The sequence below is a fragment of the Sapajus apella genome, unplaced genomic scaffold, assembly GCF_009761245.1.
Source record: "Sapajus apella isolate SASKATOON/1434 unplaced genomic scaffold, GSC_monkey_1.0 scaffold18, whole genome shotgun sequence".
Lineage (NCBI taxonomy): Eukaryota > Metazoa > Chordata > Mammalia > Primates > Cebidae > Sapajus > Sapajus apella.
In genome coordinates, this window is record NW_022436958.1 from 13997378 (window position 1) to 14010222 (window position 12845).

The window sequence follows — 12845 nt, forward strand, 5'->3', positions numbered from 1 at the left end:
CTGTAACAGCCCCAAACTGTAAATAACCCAAACATACATCATCAGTAGAATGGGCCAATTAAATTGAGGTATAATTATAGAATGGAATATTCAAAATAGCATCAAGAACAGAACACTGTTACATACAACAAAATAGATGAGTCTTGTTGACATGCTGTTAAGTGAAAGAAGCCAGATATGAAAGAGTACAATATATGATTCCATTGATACAAAATTCAAAAGTAGGCTGAACTTATTTATTATGATTAGAGGTCATATGAGTGGTGATCCTATGGCCAAGATACTGATTGATAAGAAACATCTGGAGCTTACAAAGTGCTTGAATTGTTCTATATCTTGATTTTGGTATTGATTACACAGACATATATATGCATATGTTAAAATTATTCTTGTTGTACATACACAATTTGTGTCCCTTATTGTAAGGCATGCTTCTATTTGAAAGAAAAAATCACAGTGGGCAGGGTGCAGTAGCTCACACCTGGAATCCCGGCACTTTGGGAGGCCAAGGTGCACAGATCGCATGAGCCCAGCATGGAGACCAGCCTGACAATACAATGAGCCCCTGTCTCTACAAAAATACAAAAATTAGCCAGGTGTGGTGACATGCACCATAGTTCCGGCTACTTGGGAGGCTGAGATGGGAGGATTGCGTGAGTGCAGGTTGCAGAGGATACAGTGAGCTAAGACTGGGCCACTACACACTGGCCTAAGTCATAGATAGACTCTGTCTCAAAAATAAGATCAAATAAAATAAATCACAGTGGTGGACTCTAATAACACCCAAAGTGTGAAATTGCTATTGTCATTGAAATTAATGATACCTCAAGCTATTAATGCATTCTAAGAAAGTATTCGTATAGGAAAAATTCTATTTTTTATTTATTTATTTTTCTTTTTTTGAGACAGAGCCTCACTGTGTTGCCCAGGCTGGAGTGCAGTGGAGCAATTTCGGCTCACCGCAGCCTCCACCCTGTGCCTCAGTCTCCTGAGTAGCTGGGATTACAGGTGCACACTACCATTCCTGGCTAATTTTTGTAATTTTAGTAGAGACAGGGTTTCACCATGTTAGCCAAGCTGATCTCTAACTCCTGACCTCAAGTGATTTGCCTGCCTACGCCTTTCAAAGTGCTGGGATTACAGGCATGAGCCACCACACATGGTCTACTATGAGAATAATCCTTAAATTATATAAATGTTTCTGGACCCAAGCATCCAAATGAATAAAGTCACTTAAAGCCATCAGTTTGGAGGCCAAGGTTCAAATTATGCTGACATTGCTCTCCAGTTGTTGGATTTTCATTTTAGAAACTATCTTCTTACATTACAGGATATAATTTTGAATATGCATACAGGGCAGATATTTGTTCTTTAAAGATGTCCTAAGTTTTTACTAGTTATACATAATGTGAAACCCTGGGATGTACAGAGATTTACAATGTGACTAACAACATTTTTTGCTATGATCAGTAATCAGGTGTGGCCGGCTAAAAAATAATGAGAGTAATTATGTTGTCTGGCTCCACAAATATTCCTAAGGCTGATTCCAAAGAAATATTCCTAAAATATGCAGACCTTTGTTAGCATCAATGATTAAAGGCTTATCAAAGCCTGACAGCAAGTTTGCACAGTGAGAAAGAACTTGGCTCTGGAAATCAAACAAGTCCAAATTCAGGAAACTAAGCAACTTTGTATTTATTTCAGCAATTCAGACAGGAATTTGCCATGAGATAAGCTTATTCTCAGGAAGTATCACCACCTTAATTTACAGTAGGATAGGGAAATAACTCCAGGATCTTCATCTTTAATCCAAAAATGTTCCCGTTCCTCTTCTGATAGGACCAGTGCCTCCTCGCTATCTTCAGAAGGGCTGGGCTTTATAGCAGCGACTTGTGAGTCACTTCTCCTCCAGTTTCCAAATCACCTACTTGCCTTAACTAAATAAACATACCTTCTTTATGCTCGCATTTTCCACCTCCTTAGCCATTTCTATTCTTCTATTTGAAAAAGCATTTGATAGAGTCATCACACAGGGCATCCTGCTTTACTGTCTTCGTCAGGGTGATACTGAAAGAGTTGTCTGATCTTGCTAAGTCTCAGTTTTCTTGTTTGTAAAATGATGATGAAATAATGCCTGCCTTGCTAGCTTGTTGGAAAGTGTTTGAGGAACATTCTTGGCCAAAGGTCAGGGGAGATTCCCTTCTCTGTGCCAGGTCCTACGTTAATCTGCTTATTTCTAAGCATTGAGGGAAACATTCAGAACTCCAGGATAAGACAAAAGGGGTATTTTTCAAGTACTTATAGTTTCTGCACTAGATAATATTAAGTATTATTCACATAATCCCCACTTTGGAGTCTCAGTAGTCTTTCTGTTAAAAGGCTTCTTTCTTTAAATTATATCAAAAAGGTTAAAGCAGTAAATAAATATGACACAGGTCCCTATGGTCCCAGTCCCTTAGGGATCAGATAACCCATATCCCTCTGTGTCAATTATGACATCCAATCCTATCTCTTGTTTCTTATATGGGACCTGAAATGAGGACTTCCTCTCCTTTTTAACAGAAATTTGACCAATTATCTACATTTACATTCTCATGACAGAGCAAGATAGAAATATTTTAATGAATATTTTATGCTTTATGTAGCTTATATAAAATGTTTTTATTGATTAAGAATAGATGAATTTAGTTTTTTTGTTGTTGTTGTTGTTGTTGTTGTTTTTTTTTTTTTTTTTTTGAGACATGGTTTCACTCTTGTCACCCAGGCTGGAGTGCAATGGTGCGATCTCAGCTCACTGCAACCTTCACCTTCCCGATTCAAGCAATTCTCCTGCCTCAGTGACCTCTGAGTAGCTGGTGTTTCAGGCGCCCATCACCGCGCTCAGCTAATTTTTGTACTTTTAGTAGAAAGAGGGTTTTACCATATTGTCCAGGCTGATCTCAAGCTCTTGACCTCAGCTGATCCACCCCCCTCGGCCCCCCAAAGTGCTGAGATTACAGGCGTGAGCCACTGCACCCAGCCTCAGATATAGTATTCTTAAAGGTCTAATAAATTTTTATTTTAGACTGTTTGACTCAGATACCTCATAGGTATAGGTATAATTTCCTAGGTATAATATATTTAGATCATCCATTCGGTGACCACCATTTACAAGTATTACTCTGATTAATATCTAAGAGATATTAGCCTTGTTATTGAGTGTACTTAATTTCCAAATCTATGGCCTTCCCTTCTTTAATTAACTTCTTAAACAGGGTTAGATAAAATTGTTTCATTCTATTTGTTTCAAATTAATACTATTGGCAACTGAAGTATGTCCCAAATTGCCTCAGCTTTTCAGAACCAAGAGTAACACTCCTGGAGTTCATAAACATCAAACCAATATACAATAAACTACTTTTGAGATGTGATATCTTCCTTCCTAGGAGAGTGCAATAAATTTTGGGCTTCCTGGTTTTATAGCTTCTAAAGTACACTAAGAGAACATTAGTTGCTTTAATTAAAATGACACACATGTAATTACTAAACCTGATGGTAAAATGGTTCAGTCTTTTATTATATTCAAAGCAGTGGTCTTACATGACAGCCAGTGTCCCTTAAAGCAATACTAAGTTTTTTATTTGTTTGATTTTTGTTTTGGTTTTGGTTTTAACAGCAAATGCAATAAAGTTCTAGGACTCCCAAACTGAACTAGTAGAACAAATGAACTGCAGCTATCGGTATACACACAGAGATGTGCTGACAAGTTAAGGCATACAAATATAACAGCATTTGTAAAAATAAATAAATAAAATTTTAAAAGTTACTTAAAAGTAAGTGAACTGTTACTTTTAAAGATAACAACTGGGCAATGTGACTTTTCTAGGGGAACTTACCCCTTGACAAGTTGTGATGTTGTATATGAGATTATTCCATAAATCCAATGGCACATGTTTAGTGTTTCAAATTCATCCTCTAGCCATTGCCAATTCTTCCTGCAGAAAGTTGAAAGTCGAAAGCCATGACTCAAGTTAAAGAAATGTTTTACTTTTTATTCACTTGCACAATGCATCATGGCTGTGGTTATCTGTACCCATTTCACATCTCCACTTCTTTGAGCAAGAATGGCTTGTTGGATGACCCAGGGGCCTGCTTTGGTGGATGTGAAGGAGTGAACGCATTGTGCCACTAGGCAAAGGCCTCCTCACGGGTTTTTTTGATTTCCCTCTCACTGGGGTGGAGCTGATTCTTTCCCACAGCAAGTGAACAAGGCTGCCAGGGTTTATTCCAGTTGGATGGCCTCAGAGAAATTAGGGTATACTTTAATTACTAATGAGCCATTTAGATTTATGCAGGAACTTGAAAAGAAACTTGAGTTATTTTCTTACTTTGCATGCTTCACATGTCTCAGTCCTTAAAAAGCTCAAAATATTGAGCCTTTCTTTCTCCATGCAATAGTCCAAACAACCCTTATCTGAAGCATAAAAAGAAAGCACTTTCTTTCAGATTTTTACCCCTCAGAATGCTAGTGAATAATATTGAATATTCTGCCATGTTAATAGAAGCATATTATGTAAAATTGGGTAAATCTGAACACACTCTTTTACTCTGTTTTTATAGTATTTATTTGGCACTGGTTTTGAATGTATAGGGATAAATTATAATCAGTATTTGATTTGATTTACTGACTATCTTCTATAGTTAATAAAACAATTGCTTTCTTCCAAAATGGACTGTGTTTGCATACGATCCTAGTCTCCCCCAACACATAATGTCCAAGCACATTATTTATTTTATAGGAACATATATTGGAAGTCCTTGGCTGGTCTCCATGTGCAGCCCTCTCCACAAAGAACTGCTAGTACAAACCCAATTTCCTCTCGACTTCTGCAAAAAAAGGCTAAAGTATGCTAAAAGTTAACTTGCTTTTCACCAAATAGAAAAGTCTTACATTTCAAGTTCTAAATGGTGCAGAAGGCCAGAGTGAATCCAGAGAAGTCATGCTGTAACTTCGTCCTTGGGAAATAATCGTCTTTATCAGAAGTAACAGAACTATGAGAAACAATTAGGAAAAGAAAGATGGGCTGAAATCCTTGGGACTTGTGTCTTTCTGGGCTCTATTTCAGCTAGAACCCAAGAGACATCAAGTAACTATGCCCAAATGGATGCTGTTCTAGAAATCCAACTCAGATAGACCCCAGAGACCTTCAGAAAGCCCCATGTTGCCACATGTGGTTGAGGGCAATGACCTGGAGAAGTGCCTCTTGATTTGTGTGTTATGACCAAGAGGGTGTAAGCCATGCACAGTGGCTGGTACAGAATCCAAAAAAAAATTTCTTGATTAAGATCTACACAAATTCTGATGCCTTTGTCATAATCTGATAAAAGGCCCACCCAGTCAGCTGTGGTGGCATGTGGCTGTGGTCACAGCTACTAAAGAGGCTGAGGTAGGGGGATCACTTTAACCCAGGAGTTGAAGACTGCAGTGTGCTGTGGTGACACCTGTGAATGCCTATTGCACTCCAGCATGGACAACATAGTAAGACCAACTCTCTAAAATAAATAAGCAAAGAAATTCTTCTAGAAATAAAATTAAAAATTCATTTTTTTAAATAAATCATAATTTTTTTAAAAAAAGATCCACCCAACTAATGCCTATGCTTCTCTACTTTAGAGGCAGTTAACTTCCCAAACAGGAAGTCTAATAGCAAATCTCCTTTTAGACTTACATTCAATAGAAGACAGAGCTTCAAACACTCCTGTGTCTGTATTGCCTCTGATCACTATGCATTTAATACCCTGAGTAATAGCAATACGTTAATCAATTCTCAGCCACCTGTTTAAATCCCACCATAATGAGATAACATATGCAAAGACCAACACAGGCCAGGAAGTGTTGGCCTTCTTCCTTTTTTCCCGGCAATCACACAGGGATGATGTAAGATTTTCCATCAAAATGAGCTTGTGTATGTAAAAGCACTTCACTGAATACATCCAGTATCAGATTGTAAAATAGTATTATTCTGCTGGTTTTGGTCCCATGAGACCAAAGGAAAACAAGTAGGTGTTAAACAAATTTACCTAGGATCTTTCATGTCAAGCCCAATTACTAATCAATTTTATCAATGTATTTCCAGCAAGAATTTATTTGGATTATAATCAAAATGAATAATTTGATACATGCACAAAATTTATGCGTAAGATTGTTCATCAATATTTTATGTATTTATAGCTTTGAAAATTTGAAGCAGTTTAGTTATACAACAACAGGTGATTGTTGAAAATTATGGTGCTATTCAATAATTAAATTCATGCTGGAAAATAATATTTAATAACCTAGGATAATTATCATTTATTTTTAGCTAAGAGAAATAGGCTATAAAAGAATATGGAGAGAATATATGTAAAAATACACACACACACATACATATACACATACAGAAAGATATAGCATTTATTAAAAAGACTTGTAAGAGATATAAAAAAATGTTAACAGTATAGGAATTCGGATTAAAAAAATACATTCATACTAAATTGTGTATATTTCCCACAATTATCATATGGGAAAAAACAGTTATTAAAATGAAAAGATTCAACATAGTGAAAACAATTAGTCAAACGGTATATAAGAGATTATGTAGGCAAAACACCTGGGTGATTAGATTTTCCAGTTTTCCGCTAGTTGTTTTGATTGTGTGTAGGCATAGTCTCATTTGTTAGTTTAGGAGCTCCGACTTGCATAAAGTCCACATGAAGAATACATAGATAAGAATAGCAGAGGTTGTTAATTTTTCAATTAGACCCACCATCTGATTCTCTTCAGGCCCATGTCTCTTGCACCCAGGATGAGTTTTATAGCTCAATGTATCAGTTAACTTTAAGCAGGTCTAGATGTTATTTGTGGTAATGGTGGTCTCCTGTTTCTTGTGAGTGGTGAGTAGTCTAAGGCAGATGTCCAAGAAATCCAGATGTTAAGGAATATCACTGATTTTAGAGATACAGGACTATTTCATCTTCTTGTAACAGGGGAGACACCTCAAAGCAATAGTCAAAAACAAATGGCTACAGAAAATAGACATCTGCAGGGTAAACGCAACTCGCTTTTGCATATCATAGAAGATCAAGACTTTCAGCCACTCTCCAGGAATTTTTTTTTTAGGTTTCTCTTATTTACATCAAAGTGAAGATTAAAATTTTCTGAGACAGTAGCCTAAATTATTTTTTACAAATTGCTTAAGCTTTTTCCATGTATTAGTTACTACCTCCAAACCATGGTTACTTTACTTGTCTTGGGTGGACTGTTTTTGTACCACATTTCTTGTTGATAAAGGCAGTGCATATATATGTTTCCTACTAGGTACCAGTCTTTCTTTATTTTTATTTTTCATTTTTACTTCCTAATTTAAACTTGGAAACAGCCTTTGAATACACGTTTTCTAGAGCCTTTGAATACACAATACTTTCTACCAAGAAACGTAAACATTCAAAGTAAGTGAGAAATCCTAAGGACAGCTTTGAAAAATGCCTCATCTTAAAAAGGTATTGCCTTATATTTGTTCATCATATTTGCTTTTCATTTTTTTGTCTTAAAGAAATCTTATGTAAAGCACTTGGCCATAAAGACTGATCTGACCACCTCCAGGTGTCAACAGAACATAGGGCACCCGGCTCTTCATCAGTGCTTGCTGCTTCTGCAGGCATGGGAGTGTGGAGGCACGCAGACAGTTCATGGCTGCACAGAAACCAAACACCAGTGTATGGGGTTAGGCTTGGCGCCAAGTGCTTGGCATGGGAAAATGCTTTTTATTTATTTTTTTTTTTTAATTTTTGAGACAGAGCTCTGGAGCCAGGTGCCAGGCTGGAGCGCAGTGGCACAATCTCGGCTCACTGCAATCTCCATCTCCTGGGTTCAAGCAATTCTCTTGCCTCAACCTCCGGAGTAGATGGGACTACAGGCGCACACCACCACCCAGCTAATTTTTGTATTTTTTTTTTTTTTAGTAGAGATGAGGTTTCACCACATTGGCCAGGATAGTCTCGATCTCTTGACCTTGTGAACCACCCGCCTCGGCCTCCCAAAGTGCTGGGATTACAGGCGTAGCCACCACACCTGGCCGGAAAAATGCTTTTAAAGTAAGGCATTCAGTATGAGTAAAGGGACTTCCTGTCAACATGATGTTATTTCATTACCTAAAAAGGAAGTAAGGAATAAACTAAAGAATATGACAAGAATCTTTTTTAAAAAAAGCCAAGCTTCAGGCACATCTCTGCTAGCCAACAGCCAAGAATTCCAAGATGTATACAATGAGAATGATAATGTTCTCCTTGCTATTCTGCAATGTGTACAACATACAGCTACATATGTCCAGCGCCAACCCCACCCTCAGGATTCTTGGTGTCCTTTGCGGAAGTCCACATTTTTGTTTAAATCATAGCACTTGCCTACTTCTAACACAAGATACAATATATTTATTGTGCCTTTAATAGTGTCCATCCACTAGAATTTAATGCCCGTGAAGGCAGGGTTATTCTCTATTTTGTTCATTAATCTACCAACCAGTACCTAGAACGATGCCTAACTTACAATGGTGCTCATTAAATATTTTGTGAATGCATGAATGCCTTATGTATACCACATGCTCAAGCGAGATTATAAAAGTTTGTAAATATAAATCATTGTTTTTCCACTTAGAGAGTTAACTGCAAAAAAAAAAAAAATTCTTAGGTGACTTCCATCATTAAGTTCACTAATGTATACTCAAAGAAGATTTGTATCATTTTCTTCCAAAATTTATAAGTGCCTTAATCTGGTCCTGTGTATTTTTATCCTACTTTACTGACGCTCAAAGCAAACCTTCCTAAATCACCTCCTGCTTTAAACTGTGTCACACTCTACTGTGTGACACAGGCTGTGTGCTTACAAAGGATTTAGGGAAGTTCTTTCTTTTTTTGAGGCAATCAGGGACTTCTATGTATACATAGTGGGATAATTTGTATTTATGAAATATTAAAATATTATTTTGTGTTTTTCTTTTATGGTTCATAAAAAAAATGGGATCTATTTATGTTTTTGTTCTCATTTTTCTCCCACTCCCGATTTCAAGAAGGAAGCCAGGTCTTTTGCCCTCCTTTTCTCAGGCACTATCTTATGTGGCAAAATCTGCTGATAAACAGCCTTTTCCTAAGATGTTGTGAAAGCCTAAGCTTACTGTGGAGCTTATGCCAGATGTAACAGAGGGTGCGGGAGAAGAGATTGCCATTGGGTTCAGGAAAGACCGGAGGGACTAGGTGGAGAGGAATACAAACAACATAGAGCACGGACTTTGGCTCTTACTTGGAGTTGGTTGGGAAGCCATCAAAGAGTTTTGGGCAGAAGAGTGACAAGTTCTGACTTTCATTTAACAGGATCGCTCTGTCGCTTTGTTGAAATAATCTGAAGAAGGCAAGGGATGTAGCAGGGAGAAGAGCTGGAAGCTACTGCAATAATCTTAATAGGAGGTAATCGTGGCTCAAACCAAAGTAGTGGCTGTGGGGTTGGTGAGAATGTTCAGCTTTTGGGAGAGCAGACCTTTGAATAATATTTCTTAACAAGAATTAGGCAGCATTTTGACTCACTTAAACTCTCTCTTCAGTGTACCCCTTTGGCATATATTCCTGAGACTGTTGGATTTGACTATAGTCAGCAGATGTGGAGGCAGCAAAGCTAGCTGACCACACAGGAATTGAACTCATAACCTTGATCTTATTAGCTTCTGCATTAATCGATTTAGCTAAACATGGGCCAAGAAACTATAGAGGCTCACTCACAGACCTTCTTTCATCAAGTCCTATATAACCTCAGAATTATCTGCCAACCTTAGGTAAAATCCTTACAGTTTTTTTGCTTTTGTTGTTGAAACAGTATTAAGTGCCTATAAAATTGACTTTAAAAATAAAGTTCCCAGAGAGTCCTGCTTGTAAAACAGCAAGCCCTGTCCATCATGGACCCATGGAGCCATTCTCAAAAAGTCAATTTTTGCATGTCCATTTTGATAGTCTTTCTTAAATTGGAAAATAATTAAAATTTTCTGAATTTGCTCATTTGTCCGCAGGGATCAATTCACCTTCTGGGCACACAGTTGTATATTCTAACAGAATTACACGAGGCAAAGAAATACCATATATTACAGCTCAAATGGTAATAAGAGATGGAGATAACCGCCTCTTGAATAATAATTTTTAAACCCTTCTTTACCCAAGGCACAATGTTCCTTCACAGGAGAATAGTCATGTGGGAGAACATGCCAATTATAAGGCAATTGGTTTGTTTTTCTAGCAGACTTGCTTTATTAGGAGTCCCCTAATGTATTACACATTCTGTTACAAAGTGTGACAATTTACAGTGCATTCTGGGGATTTCAGAAAAGGGAAAGATCTTGCAAATTATTATCTGTGACAGAATTATAATTTTACAAATGATTAATCTCAATCATCCATCTCTTTTTCCTCTTGGGCTAAGCAGGAATATTATATCCTGCAAAATTAGCTGTCAAAATGTGAGCCTATGGTTTTGGAGTATTTGAACATCAGGAAAATGAGTAGAAGGTCTTTATTAATAAACTGGATTAAATAAATAAAAAGGTTATTGTAGGAGACATGCTGCTTTGTTGCTACAATATGTCTCATGATTTCCCAGTAGCCAGGTGATATTTACCAAATTAAATCAGGACTCAGTATGACTATCTGACTGTTTTCTGGGGCTACCCTTCCACCTTAGTGTGTTGCTTTTACATATGCCTGTCTTTGGGGCTGGGTACACATGCTAATGCCTTTGTTATTCCAATTACACTAACTAGAGGTAAATATTTTGAAGACAGAATCATTTGGAAAGTATTCGGAAGTGGAAAAAATTGTACATACATCACCAAACTGGTGTTGAGGTCATCAAGTAGCAGTTCAGGGAAGAGGAGAGAATTTAAAGGGAAAATTACACATTAAGAGCCATGTGAGCAGATGAAGCAATCTTGAAATCAGGCATTTTACCAAACATTATTTTGTAACATTGAATAGTTAACTTGAAGTTGCTGTTATGTCATAATGTATATCACCTACGACTTTCACTTATAATTGTGTGTATGTGTGTGTGTATCTTCATCCCAATAGCTAGGCTGCAAGCCATAATAGCTATCCCTTTAATATTGTAGATATTCAGTTAATAAAATAAGAAAGGAAGAAAGAGGATGGAATAGTGAGAAAAGCAGATGATTAAAAATAATGGTGGCTTCTAAGTTGGGTTGTTTAGATACCTAGTCACAGGATAAACACCTAAACAACTCACATCATGATATATTTTTTAACTTGGAAGAAAGAGAGTGAGAGTCTGAAGTTTTCCAGGCTCACAAATTAGAGTAAAAAATGGAGCTTTTGCACAAGCTAATGGTGTTCAGAGTTGCTTCGTATTGAAAGACATAGCTGCTGCATTTGTCTCACCTCTGGCTATGCTGAGAATTCCTGTGATTCAGTTAAAAAAAAAGGGGATGTTTGGACTCCACCTTAGATCCGCTGGTTTTTAAACTTGTCAGAAGTTTCAGACCTCGGTGTATTTTAAAGTTGCACCAGTACAAGTAACCCTGAGCGTTGGCCAGAGTTGAAAACCCTTGGCTAGGGATTGTTGCTGTCATCTTTATGAGGAAAGGCAAGAACTGGAGGACCCCACTGTCCTTTCTTTCAGGGCTCTTGTTTTCACCTGTATCTTCAGTTGGAGGACAGAAAACCTCATACAATACACCTTATTAAGAAAGGGAGTTGGTCATAAGGATACATATGTGCCAGAACTGGAACTGTCACAAGATGAGGCCACTCCAGAAGCCATCCACTAGTTCCTTCATGATCCTGAGCCACATGCCTGCTCTCTCTGTCTCTATAAATCTCTCTCAAAAAATTATGCACACAGTGGCATGTCTCTTTTTTCTCCATTCTGTATGGAAATGTTTCCTCATTCTTTATGTGCTCAGTTTTGGAATTTTCTTCTTGGTATATGTGGAAACCTGTACTTCCTCTTAATTCCTGCTTTACATAACTTCAGTTTCCTCCCGATCCAGGAGACATGCCCATACTCTGGCTGTAATGTTCTATCAGCCTCAGCTCCCCATGCTAGCTACTTCACCCTCTAGAGAGATTGACTGGCTCTGCTGATTTTTGTACAAAAGGCTATTTCTTAGTTTACTTGATAAATACCTTTGGGTCAGGTGCCTCTTCTAACACAATCATCTGGGACTAGATGTTTGGAATCACAGTGGCCCCAAAGTATGTTTGCCTCAGGGTAGTCTCTTTTAGAGGAACTGTGCATATGATAGCTACCTGGTATTGTATACACTATGACACCACATTAGTTGTGTTTTAGAGGTATTTATATACATGTCTCCTCTTCTAACTTTCAAGCTCCTGGGGAACTAATGCATTTTTATATTACCAATAATATTTAGCAGCTTGATTGGCATACTTTCTATATTCAATGCATATTGCATTGGTATGTATAATTATATTCCTCTCACCTTCTTTCTCACCTTTTTTTTTGCCTCTCTCTCTTCATTCCTTCTTTTATCCCTTCTTTATTCCCCCTTTTTTCCACAACATGTAAGGACCTATTATGCGAAAGATAACACGAGTCACTTTAACAACAAAATTTCAAAGATGCATATACCACCATCAGGATGCTCCCTGTCTAGGAATATCTGTAATAGAGTGTCATGTTAGAAATCGCGTGTTTGTCCTCCTCATATTTTTCCCTCCCCTATTTCACAAAGCTTACTCATTCCTTATTCCTTTTTTGCTTTGCAGACTTTTTCAGGGTGGAAAACAGAAGAAGCAGATGTTAGTGTTTCTTT